Below are 10,491 nucleotides of genomic sequence, written 5' to 3' on the forward strand. Positions count from 1 at the left end.
AATATTTTACTTTATGACTATCAGCAGCTCTGAAACATCAATGTCCCACTACAGCTATAAGGCAGTTAACAGTCAGTAGACTATTTACAGTCCCACCAGTGAATGTGTGCCTGTCTCTGCCTGAAGGAGAGTGAGATCAGGTGCTTTTAGGCCATGCTCAAGTGTCCGTTCCTCAGATTGGACTATTACAGGATCACTGAGAAAAACAAGCTTCTCATGTTCCCTAAATTGTGCAGTATTGCTAGTATTGCTTTAACACTTGCCCCCAAATCCCCCCTTCCCCAAAACACGTGTAAATATTGGACTATACATTTAAACTAACACCTCCTGTACTGGGCTACCTGTTATTGTGTTTGTCCATTTACATTCTAAGTGAGTAAATGACTGTAAAGTATTAATCCCTATGTCATGACAAAAAAATGATGTACCAGTCAAATAAGTTTCTATAACGCTTGCTTAAGGAAAAGACCAGCATGTTTTTCTGAAGTACAGCCTAATGATATTAGGGAAACCCGTCTTGACTCAGCCTAGTGTGCAGAGCATTCGTGTTTCTGTCCTTGTATTGCTGGAATACAGAACAGCTATTTATAGTTCAAAGGCAATATATGTACAGGCTACGGATATGTATACTGTGTAGATCAGCACACCTTCTAACCATCCATCAATTGCCTATATTTCTGACCTCATAAGGCCCCTGTTTGAGGTTGAGCCAGGATCCTGGCTTCTGTTCATGAGGTTGAACCAGGATCCTGGTTTACAGAATATGGCTACAGACAATGACCTTACAGTGACATTAGCCCTGACCCTCTTTCGCAAGAGAATCGACCGAGAGACAGACTGAATCTAAATACCAAAGTGGATGACAGGCATCATGTGTCCTAGGCTACTAGGGTTCCCACTTACACAACCATGACTGACCATGTGTGTGTGGGGTTAGGGAGTAATAGAGAGTGTAACCATAACCATTAACCTGTTTTGAATTATTGTCAAGAAGCACATTATCCAAGATAAGTTTCCCATGGTGGCAACCACACATTATTTTGCTGTAGCAGTTTGTGTTGTCATGACAACATGTTCATTCACCAGACCAGGCCAGAGAAGTAGTGATTGCATAAAGATTTTCTGTGACTTTAGCCCCCTCCAATGTTCCCAAAGGGTATTGCATATTGCATAAAGCAGGAGGTATCCCTCCTTTCTGCCGAGAGGAGAAAAGAGGAGAGAAGCAGATTTAAAAGACAGTTTCTTAGCCTATTAATAATTCCCCACCCAACACACTGAAACACTTTTTCAAACACCCTTCAAACACCGATAAACTTAAAGCGCGGTCATGTACCAGGTACTTTATATTCATAGATTTAGAATCTTATATCTGTCTCTCACTTTATGACGTTGAGTCTGAGGGGGAAATCAATTCTGAAAGCTGCAGCACAGTGGAAGTGTATGATGAATGTTGAGCCATAGAAAACCACTGTGATATTTATTTGGACCAGGATATTATTACATTCTTATGTGGACTGTGTTCTAGTGGGAGTCTAGTGGGACACCAGTGAGCCATGGTACGGTCCTGGGGAAAGAGAGGCAGATTTATTTTCCGTGAACCTGCTGTGCCTGTGGCATTATGTTGAAAATCATTTCTGCTGCAACTACAATTGTTGCTTGTTTGTGTTATGAGTAAAGAATACGCTGAAGACTTCCTGGAGAGAGAAGAAATAGAAAGGGGAGAGATTGTGTCTTCACAGCAAGGTCTTGCTACACAACACTGATCGATGTCTGGCAGTGGCTGCTACTGCAGGGGGTGAGAGAGAGAAAGAAAGAGAAAACAATGATGGGAGAAACTGCAGCATTCTAAATATTTAACCCTCCCAGAACGAGTGTTTCTCTCGTCTCCTCAACGTTATTGCGTTTCTCTCCTCCACTCTCAGAGATAACTCACTGCCACAGACTCAAACATTAAAACACTACTGATGCTGATGTGATGAAGAGTGCTTGTATTTATAAGTACACAGCAATAAGCCTAAGAACACTTCAAATCCAGTTTGAGTCTCATGCAAACTTCTGGGGAAGTTTGAGTATCAAGTATTCCTGGGGAATGTACGTATATGCACTTAGCAATGTATGACGAGATGTGTTGGCTATAGAGTAATGCTGTTGTATAATAGGGTAGTTTGTAGCCCAGACTAAATTAGCAGTGCTGAGGTTCTTAATGACCACTCTATTTTAGGGCTCCCCTCAAAGGTAATCATTACCATTAACTATCATAACGAATGACACACTGTATGGATTATGATTGATATGCATTCATAACAGCATATTATGGTTGGCTAATATGCATTCCCATTCAAATAGCATATTATGGCCAGGCTAATATGTATTCCCAATCAAATAGCATATTATGTCCAGGTTAATATGTATTCCCAATCAAATAGCATATTATGTCCAGGTTAATATGCATTCCCATTTGTAATAGTAGGTCTTCATCATCGGTGTCATATTTAAAAGTCATTAGAAACATTATTTTTAACAGAGAACATTAGCTAATAATTTGCTTCTCTGTGGATTTTGAATCAGCCTGAAATAATTTGTAATTTCATGTGCTGTTCTGATTTATTTCTGGGATGAGCTGGTTTATGTAAGGAAGGAACAAATCCTAGAACATCTCCAAAATTGCTTGTTCCTGATTTAAGGCCAAATTGAATATTGAATGTGGTCTATTAAAAACTTGACGAGAGCAGCTGTAAATGTAACAGTTAAGAATCAACTTGAATGAGTTTCCTTTAAACTGACACAAACATGTTGATAATAAGGTTTGCTAACTAGTCATTTCTTTAGGCATATTCTGTGAGTGGGTCTCTACAATCCCAGGTAAACACCAGATAAAATAGAACTGTAAAATTAAGTAATCACCACTTTCTGCAGGTTGTCAAGTCAAAGAGAAATCGGAAACACAGTGACCAATTCCTGGGAGGAGAATCTAAGTTGTCATGCATAAAATCAGAATGAAGAAGTTATTTTAAAAATAACGTTCAAACTGTAGATTGAGAAACCTTCCCCTTTAGGGTGTTTGTTAAAGCAGAGTTCTGAGTTTTACTCTACAGCGGCTTATGAAGGAGATCCAGGCCTGCAGGCAGAAAAGTGATGATAGGCAGATCTGGTTCATGATGACATCATAAAAGAGGGCAGCAAAATTAATTACTGCTTGGTCAAGAGAATGGCTTCAATAGCAATGTGAATGTATACAGGTTTTCTTAACCAATTGAAAGGATTGTTGAACACATCAGTGCATTGCTGTGAAGAGGTCTCCTGTGGTTCTAAACTTTTAGGGATATTTGGCTGTCCTTATAGGAGAACCCTTTATTGAACCCTTTTTGGTTAGAGTTAGAACCCTTTGTGGGTTCCAGTTAGAAACAAAGGAGATGATTGTGAACGTCAGGAACTTCAGGAAACACCATAGGGTGCACCCCTCTATCTACATCGACGGGACCACAGTGGAGAAGGTGGAAAGCTTCAAGTTCCTTGGCGTATACATCACTGACAAACTGAAATGGACCACCCACACAGACAGTGTGGTGAAGAAGTCGCAACAGATTATTTTCAACCTCAGGAGGTTAAAGACATTTGGCTTGTCACCTAAAACCCTCAGAAGCTTTTACAGATGTTAAACAGCCATCACTTGCACATTAGAGGCTGCTCCCTATAGGCATAGACTAGAAATCACTGGCCACTTTAAGGAATGGAACACTTGTCACTTTAATAATGTTTACATATCTGGCATTACTCATCTAATATGTATACACTGTTTTCTGTACTTCTACGGTATCTTAGTCTATTCCCCTCGTGCATACGTGTATATAGTCTTAATTCAGTCCTACTTAGAGAACATTTAGAATGAAATAAATAAGGGGAGGAGGTGAAGAAAGAGGGTAGGATGGATGAAGATGGAAAGAGGAAGAGAGGTAGTAGAGGAGGGAGAAGAATGAAAGAATGACAGTCATTACTATTCTACACACACACGCGCGCACGCCGCACGCACACACACACACCCCATCCAACTGTGACGGTAGATAAAAGGCCAACAAGAACCCCTGCAGCTGCGATAAGTGTACACCACTACTTTAGAGCTTCTCAGTAGATTTTTTGATCAGCGTGGTAATAGTGCCGTGTGATGATTAATTCAGCAATAAGCCCTCTTCTGTTCCTTTGAAAGAAGAACGGAGACAGACAGACAGCGTGACTGATTCCTGCCTCCATCTCCTCCCAGCCCCTGACGGTTCCACTGGACCAAGCGTTTGATCTAACACAACATTTCCACCCTCCAATACCCAAAACCTCAACAAGACATAACAGGGAGGATTGGTAGATAAAGAGATAACAACCCTCGAAAGTGATTAACTTCTCCTGTCTGACTGAGAGATCACGCAGCCACTGTTTTTCTAGGCTCCAGTTATGTACAGTGGGTTCGGAAAGTTCAGACCACTTGACTTTTTACACATTTTGTTATATTACAGCTTATTCTAAAATGGATTAAATTATTTTTCCCCTCATCAATCTACACTTGTCATGTACAGTTGAAGTCGGAAGTTTACATACACTTAGGTTGGAGTCATTAAAACTCGTTTTTCAACCACTCCACAAATATCTTGTTAACAAACTATAGTTCTGGCAAGTCGGTTAGGACATCTACTTTGTGCATGACACAAGTAAATTTTCCAACAATTGTTTACAGACAGATTGTTCACTTATAATTCCCTGTATCACCAGTGGGTCAGAACATACACTAAGTTTACATACACTAAGTTGACTGTGCCGTTAAACAGCTTGGAAAATTCCAGAAAATGATGTCATGGCTTTAGAAGCTTTGATAGGCTAATTGACGTCATTCGAGTCAATTGGAGGTGTACCTGTGGGTGTGTTTCAAGGCCTACCTTCAAACTCAGTTCCTCTTTGCTTGACATCATGGGAAAATCAAAAGAAATCAACCAAGACCACAGAAAAAACATTGTAGACCTCCACAAGTCTGGTTCATACTTGGGAGCAATTTCCAAACACCTGAAGGTCCCACGTCCATCTGTACAAACAATAGTACGCAAGTATAAACACCATGGGACCACGCAGCCGTCATACCACTCAGGAAGGAAATGTGTTCTGTCTCCTGGAGATGAAAGTATTTTGGTGCGAAAAGTGCAAATCAATCCCAGAACAACAGCAAAGGACCTTGTGAAGATCCTGGAGGAAACAGGTACAAAAGTATCTACGTCCACAGTAAAAACGAGTCATATATCGACATAACCTGAAAGGTCACTCAGCAAGAAGAAGCCACTGCTCCAAAACCGCCATAAAAAAGCCAGACTATGGTTTGCAACTGCACATGGGGACAAAGATCGTACTTTTTGGAGAAAAGTCTTCTGGTCTGATGAAACAAAAATAGAACTGTTTGGCCATAATGACCATCGTTATGTTTTGAGGAAAAAGGGGGAGGCTTGCAAACCGAAGAACACCATCCCAACCGTGAAGCACGGGAGTGGCAGCATCATGTTGTGGGGGTGCTTTGCTGCAGGAGGGACTGGTGCACTTCACAAAATAGATGGCATCATGAGAAGGGAAAATTCTGTGGATATATTGAAGCAACATCTCAAGACATCAGTCAGGGAGTTAAAGCTTGGTCACAAATGGGTCTTCCAAATGGACAATGACCCCAAGCATACTTCCAAAGTTGTGGCAAAATGGCTTAAGGACAACAAAGTCAAGGTATTGGAGTGGCCATCACAATGCCCTGACCTCAATCCTATAGCAAAATTGTGGGCAGAACTGAAAAAGCGTGTGCGAGCAAGGAGGCCTACAAACCTGACTCAGTTACACCAGCTCTGTCAGGAGGAATGGGCCAAAATGCACCCAACTTATTGTGGGAAGCTTGTGGAAGGCTACCTGAAATGTTTGACCTAAGTTAAACAGTTTTAAAGGCAATGCTACCAAATACTAACTAAGTGTATGTAAACTTCTGACCCACTGGGAATGTGATGAAAGAAATAAAAGCTGAAAAAAATAATTCTCTCTACTATTATTCTGACATTTCTCATTCTTAAAATGAAGTGGTGATCCTAACTGAACTAAGACAGGAGATTTTTACTAGGATTAAATGTTAGGAATTGTGAAAAACTGAGTTTAAATGTATTTGGCTAAGGTGTATGTAAACTTCCGACTACAACTGTAAATAAGGAAGTGATTGCATCTAAATAGTGAAGAGTGGTTTACAACATGGTTTACAACATGGTTTGTATCACATTGTTTTCACTGAATTACATTATAATGAATTAAATTGGTTATAATTGAATAAACTAATAGTTTGATTCAAATAGAAATGTATAATTGTAACATCACTTTCTCTCGGTTTTACTTTTAGCTTGCTTGGACAGTTTCCCCACCTCCTTTTCCTCTACAGCTTAGACTACAGGGAGCACAGAACCTGCAGGTTGTCCTACGGGAAAATCTCTGAAGCATGAGGAAGGGTTCCTGCAGGTTGTCCTATGGGAAAATCTCTGAAGCATGAGGAAGGGATCCTGCAGGTTGTCCTACAGGAAAATGGCACTGAAAATCTTGTGGCATAACCTGCAGGAATCTTATCTACAGGATTTTTCTGTAGGACAATTCCTGCATGTAGTCCTGCAGGATTTATTTGAGGACTATCTGCAGGATTCCTGCATGAATGTTTTCTTGAAGGACAACCTGCAGGATTCCTACTGGATCCTGCAGGAGTTGTCCTACAGGAAAGTGGCCCCGAAAATCCTGTGGGATATCCGACAGGACTACTTATTCCTGCATGATATACTGTATATTCTGCAGGACTCCAGGACACAATGCTTAGCATATTTCTATATTTTCACTGTCTGTAATATACTTGTTCTCCAGTGGTCTGGGTGTGTGTTGATGGTCACTAGACTTGATGCTGTATGTTATGGATTCAACTCATATCTGATGATAGTGATTGACGCCAGACTGGAGGTACAAGGACCAAGGACACTGATTAATTATTGCATTTTTACTAAACACTGTGTGATTCTACAGCAGTTGACAAAGATGTTTTGACTTCGTACAAGCCTCTCAGCTGGTGTTTACAGAACATTTGGTGCTGTGTAATTAGGATATAAGGCCTTCTCAGAGAAGGCCAGATCAGATATTTTCTCTGCTTCAGTGCTGGAGGTGTCTCCCTGTTGCAATTAAACTAAAAGTATTTTCATTGATGTTATCAACAACTGCGCTCCTTTTTGTTCACCAGGAAATTCCCATTACAACCTTGTCATTACTGAGTGGGACATCACCAAGAAACACCACCACACCTGCTCACTATAACCTAAGACTGCCCTTAGGTTATTCCCACGCGGACATCTAATTTGCATAATAAACCATTCCTCATCAAAATCTGTCTGTTTAAGCTCGAGAGAGGCCTGTTTGTTTTGCATGGGCTGCGTCTCAATCCAACGCATCCGTCCAACTCATGCCAAACCATCTCAATTGGATTGAGATAGGATGATTGTGGTGGCCAGGTCATCTAATGCAGCACTCCATCTGATGCAGCACTTCTTGGTCAAATAGCCCTTACACAGCCTAGAGGTGTATTGAGTAATTGTAGTGCTGAAAAACAAATCATAGTCCCACTAAGCGCAAACCAGATGGGATGGCGTATCGCTGCAGAATGCTGTGGTAGCCATGCTGGTTAAGTGTGCCTTGAATCCTAAATAAATCACTGACAGTGTCACCAGCAAAGCACCTCCACACCATCACACTTCCTCCTTCATGCGTAACGGTAGGAACCACAAATGCAGAGATCATCAATTCACCTACTCTGCGTCTCACAAAAACACAGCGGTTGGAACCAAAAATCTCAAATTTGGACTCAGACCTAATCAGACCTAAGGACAGATTTCCACCGGTCTAATGTCCATTGCTCATGTTTCTTGGCCCAAGCAATTCTCTTCTTCTTATTGGTGTCCTTTAGTAGTTGTTTCTTTGCAGCAATTTGAACATGAAGGCCTGATTCACACAGTCTCCTCTGAATAGTTGATGTTGAGATGTGTCTGTTATTTAAACTCTGTTATTTGAACTCTGCTAAGCATTTATTTGGGCTGCAATCTGAGGTGCAGTTATCTCTAATGAACTTATCCTCTGCAGTAGAGGTAACTCTGGGTCTTCCTTTTCTGTGGCGGTCCTCATGAGAGCCGGTTTCATCACAGCACTTGAAGCAACTTTCAAAGTTCTGGAAATGTTCTGGATTGATTGACCTTCATGTCTTATTGTAATGATGGACTGTCATTTCTCTTTGTTTATTTGAGCTGTTCTTGCCAAAATATGGACTTGGTCTTTTCCCAAACACAGCTATCTTCTGTATACCACCCCTACCTTGTCACAGCACAACTGATTTGCTCAAATGCATTAAGAAGGAAAGAAATTCTACAAATTAACATATAACAAGGCACACGTTAATTGAAATGCATTACAGGTGATTACCTCATAAAGCTGGTTGAGAGAATTCCAAGAGAGTGCAAAGCTGACATCTTCTGACGAAGAGGAGTAGTATGAAGGATCGGAGGACCAAAACGCAGCGTGTTAGTGTTCATGTTTTTTAATGAATAACGAACACTGAACAAAACAATAAACGTGAAGTAAATCAAACCGAAACAGTCCCGTGTGGCACAGACACTAACACGGAAAATAAACACCCACAACTCAAAAGTAAAACCAGGCTACCTAAGTATGATTCTCAATCAATGATTGACAATGATTGACAGCTGCCTCTGATTGAGAACCATACTAGGCCGAACACAGAAATCCCAAATTATAAAAAAACGAACATAGACAACCCACCCAATTCACGCCCTGACCATACTGAAACAAAGACATAATAAAATAACTAAGGTCAGAACGTGACAACATCAAGGCAAAGGGTGGCTACTTGGAAGAATATATTTTGATTTGTTTTTACACTTTTTTGGTTACTACATGATTCCATATGTGTTATTTCATAGTTTTGATGTCTTCACTACATTTCTACAATGTGGAAAATTGCAAAAATAAAGAAAAATCCTTCTACAACACAGCATGTTGATATGGTGGTATTGTATAGCTGTTACCACACAGCATGATGATATGGTGGTATTGTATAGCTGTTACCACACAGCATGATGATATGGTGGTATTGTATAGCTGTTACCACACAGCATTTTGATATGGTGGTATTTTATAGCTGTTACCACACAGCATGATGATATGGTGGTATTGTATAGCTGTTACCACACAGCATGTTGATATGGTGGTATTGTATAGCTGTTACCACACAGCATGATGATATGGTGGTATTGTATAGCTGTTACCACACAGCATGATGATATGGTGGTATTGTATAGCTGTTACCACACAGCATGATGATATGGTGGTATTGTATAGCTGTTACCACACAGCATGATGATATGGTGGTATTGTATAGCTGTTACCACACAGCATGTTGATATGGTGGTATTGTATAGCTGTTACCACACAGCATGATGATATGGTGGTATTGTATAGCTGTTACCACACAGCATGTTGATATGGTGGTATTGTATAGCTGTTACCACACAGCATGATGATATGGTGGTATTGTATAGCTGTTACCACACAGCATGATGATATGGTGGTATTGTATAGCTGTTACCACACAGCATGATGATATGGTGGTATTGTATAGCTGTTACCACACAGCATGTTGATATGGTGGTATTGTATAGCTGTTACCACACAGCATGATGATATGGTGGTATTGTATAGCTGTTACCACACAGCATGATGATATGGTGGTATTGTATAGTTGTTACCACACAGCATGTTGATATGGTGGTATTGTATAGCTGTTACCACACAGCATTTTGATATGGTGGTATTGTATAGTTGTTACCACACAGCATGATGATATGGTGGTATTGTATAGTTGTTACCACACAGCATGATGATATGGTGGTATTGTATAGTTGTTACCACACAGCATGATGATATGGTGGTATTGTATAGCTGTTACCACACAGCATGATGATATGGTGGTATTTTATAGCTGTTACCACACAGCATGATGATATGGTGGTATTGTATAGCTGTTACCACACAGCATGATGATATGGTGGTATTGTATAGCTGTTACCACACAGCATGATGATATGGTGGTATTGTATAGCTGTTACCACACAGCATGATGATATGGTGGTATTGTATAGTTGTTACCACACAGCATGATGATATGGTGGTATTGTATAGTTGTTACCACACAGCATGATGATATGGTGGTATTGTATAGCTGTTACCACACAGCATGATGATATGGTGGTATTTTATAGCTGTTACCACACAGCATGATGATATGGTGGTATTGTATAGCTGTTACCACACAGCATGATGATATGGTGGTATTGTATAGCTGTTACCACACAGCATGTTGATATGGTGGTATTGTATAGCTGTTACCACACAGCA

Source organism: Oncorhynchus mykiss, chromosome 4, assembly GCF_057628025.1.
Source record: "Oncorhynchus mykiss isolate SJ-2025 chromosome 4, ASM5762802v1, whole genome shotgun sequence".
NCBI classification, from domain to species: domain Eukaryota; kingdom Metazoa; phylum Chordata; class Actinopteri; order Salmoniformes; family Salmonidae; genus Oncorhynchus; species Oncorhynchus mykiss.